The sequence below is a fragment of the Pavona decussata genome, unplaced genomic scaffold (genome assembly GCF_977016875.1).
Source record: "Pavona decussata unplaced genomic scaffold, jaPavDecu1.1 SCAFFOLD_566, whole genome shotgun sequence".
In the NCBI taxonomy this organism is placed as follows: domain Eukaryota; kingdom Metazoa; phylum Cnidaria; class Anthozoa; order Scleractinia; family Agariciidae; genus Pavona; species Pavona decussata.
This window is the reverse complement of record NW_028145847.1, coordinates 1,236-4,577: the sequence shown is the minus strand read 5'-3', so window position 1 is coordinate 4,577 and position 3,342 is coordinate 1,236. Positions and strand designations below refer to the sequence as shown.

Here is a 3,342-nt window from a genome sequence, read left to right as displayed (position 1 = left end):
TTAATGCGTCTTTTTCAGAACGATTTCCAGCGAAAAGTCCAACATTCCATTCACACGTCCGACATTACAAAGAGAAATTCGAATGTTTATTTCATTCTTGGAAATACTGTTCACGCGTGACCTGGGTTGACTGTAATCATTTGCCGAAAAACACACTTGAACGCAAAAATTGCTAAAATTCACGGCGTGTTGATGAAGACCTTTGGCATATCAAATTTCAACCCGCTTATGCAAATTGTCCTTGATTGCGCATCTAGCATCTGTCGCTTTTCAAACGCATATATGAATTAACAAAGACACAAAAATCAACAAAAAGCTTTTCCAACAAAACATTTTATTGAAATAAACGATGCATTTGTTATAAAAGGCAAAAAACTTTCAGTTTTTTTTGCGTGCGTGCAAACACGCATGTAAAATTTGAAGACACTCCGTGTTTGTTCAAAGCGATCACTCGCAGTAAATTCGGGTATGTTTGCGATGAAAATTACAGAAGTTACAGAATTCTGGTTCAAATCATCACTTACAATGTAAACTATTTGTAAAAAGCAAATCAACATCAGAAAACATCATTTACCGTATTGTCCCCATTGCCCTGATCCGGAAATACAATCGCTTAGATCTCGGTCAGTCGAGGATTAGCGTCGGCTTTCGATAGGATTCCATTTGGGATTCCTGTGGCATTTACACTCTTACACTCTTTCACTCTTTCACTCAACCCGATGACATAGTGTCTACGCTTCTCTAGAAGCCGTAGACACAAAAATTGGATCAGAGGCGGGCAACGGGCAACGGGTAATCCCGAGCGGGCATCTTGCCCGCTGGGGTAGCCAATCACAGCGCAGGATTTGGGTCATCTTGCCTGCTCGCGGAGCCAGCCATATAATAAATGTCGTTGACGCAGCCCAACCAAGTTGCAAAGAAAATCACACAGTCTAATCAGTCAAATTATTTTTTTTCGTTTACGTGCTTTTAATGTCATCCCACTTTAGCTTACACTAGTAAAATCCTTAATTTAATCTTAAACCGTCTTCACCGCTAATCGTGCTTGGTGCCCGATAGCAAACTAATTCCTCTTTATGTTCAGTGCTTAATGACATCACCTGTAAAAGAATGAAAAATGTAATGTTACTTTTACTCTTACTTTTTTTTTTTCTATAAATTGCTTTTCATTGCAGCTATAGATTCATTCGTTCACCATAGCTGTTGTTTAGTTTGTTGACTATTTTATCATGTAGCTGTTTTTATCGTTGTTCATACCTACTTTTTTCTCTTGTTTTCTTATTGTAATTTTAAAATTGTTTTAGCTTTAATTTAGTGATTAGTTGCTGTATATAATATGATTTTCCAAAAGGTGGCTACAGAAATTGAGCACATTTTGAGACTTTATAGGCTGAAGGAATATGCTAGTCATTAACAAGACTTCAATTACGTTTCATCACAACAAAGTAAGGCCAGAGAATACTGTGCAAGAGAAAAGAGAATCTTTTCTTTGCAATTAGACGACTGACACCAGAGTGAAATCAAACATGACCTGTGATCCGACAAAACAAGTGTATCATTTGGCAATTATTAACGGCGCCAAAGCATGTTAAATCTCACCCCAAAACCAGGTCTCTTAGCGCTCAAGTCTAGCTTTCTACTGCAGAATGGGCTTCATCGAAGCAAGGACAGCGTTTTAAATTGAATTTTCCTTTTCATTCTAGATTCATCGTGAAACGCGAATGTCGCCGATCGAACATCTGGAGATTGTTTATTACACTCGAGCCGGAAATCCGACCCCAAATCGCACTTCTCGACTAATCGATCACCAGCCTAACAACGCTATAGTTATAAGGGAGAGAAATAATCGAATAGCTTTTCAAACTCACGTTTATCGAAGAGAAAATTCTTGCCAATTCTTGCTCGCGTTTTGACCTTATTACTTTATATCCCGGGTGTTGAATTCAACATTTTAAAAGGAGACGCTTAGCGCTTTTTTGGCTGGGACAAAATTTCTCGAAAATTTCACCTTGCCTGGATAGAAATCATCCCTTAGACCTACTTTTTATAGCCAAAGACTGTCACCTCCTCAAGCAAAGCTCAAAAATATGCAACCCTTAGTCCATGTCCGAGTAACTTAAAATTACCCGTCTGGCTCAAAAGAGGACTACAGGTAAGAAGCACATTATACGAGGCAGGAACTGCACTCGTAAGACTTTTTCCCTCACTAGACTTAATGATGTCCTCAGGAATACTTTGCTTTAGGAAGCCAAACAAAACGCTAGGTCAAATGACTTAGTTCTGAGCTCAGAGCGCGACCGAAATCAAAGCCAAATCGTTTAGTGGTTTACAGACATTTGAGAGAGAATAGGGCTGACTGTGTCATATACAGGCATAAGGGGGGTGAAAGAGGGAGGAGGGGGGGGGGGGGGGGAGAAAAAGAATTTTGTTTTACGAACGTCTACTAATGTCCCTTGTAATCTATGTACTTATTGCAGTAAAATTCAATGAAAAACGCTTAAAAGAATAAAACAGGGATATCTTAAGAAAAGTTAACAACAACTTCAATTTCTGTAGTCACCAAAAGCCCTCTTCAAAGAGTGTCAATAAAGTTTGTATTGTATTGTATAATTGGTATGACTAAGGCCTAGGGCAAACGTAGAATCTTAGTCCAGCTTAATTGATTAAGTTCGACTCAAATTAATTGGTTCGACTCCAGCATAAGTTCGACTTGCCAAGTCGGATAATGCGACAGTGCTTGGGCGTTACAGAAAACGCCGTTCAAAACACGCGCTCAACTCAATTCATAAATCATGCAAATTACAAAATAATTGATTCAAATGTGATGGACTGCGCAAACTTCAAAACAATACCGACTTCCCCATTTCTCAAACGCCATTTCCCCCCCTCCCCCCCCCCCCGCCCCCACTCCCTGAGGCGCATGCACTGTACAAAGACAATTTGGGGACCAGGAATGGGAAGCTATCGAAAGTCAATGCTGACATCGCTCAGCGTGATGGAAATGTGTTTTTCGAGTGTCATGAACACTGAATATAAATGATTGAGATGCGAATTGCCTATTTGCGATAAATGCTTGGTGTTTAGTCTTCTCTGTCTACTTTTCGCATTAAAATTGCCAAAGAAAGGCCCGAATAGCATTGTATTTCGGAATTTCGCTAGCAAGTCCTAGTGATAACTAGCCGCGCAACGAGTGAATAGGGATCTTAAGCAACATCGACGGCAACGGCAACGAAAACATCACCCGAAAATATATCTTTATTTCTTTTTTGCTACTTTGAGATTATTTTAACTCGCTCAACTTATACAGACATGGCGAACTATCCAGGAGCCAAATTGGTAGGA

At 39.6% G+C, this 3,342-nt stretch overlaps 1 long non-coding RNA gene across 1 annotated transcript; it reads right to left on the bottom strand.

The window, feature by feature from the left end:
* Positions 1-945: 945 nt before the first annotated feature.
* On the bottom strand, positions 946-2,377 carry LOC146449839 (uncharacterized). The gene is made up of 2 exons (XR_014860495.1): positions 1,383-2,377; positions 946-1,304 (listed from the first exon to the last, which is right to left on the bottom strand). It is a non-coding gene; the product is annotated as an uncharacterized LOC146449839 (long non-coding RNA).
* Between the last annotated feature and the right edge of the window lie 965 nt (positions 2,378-3,342).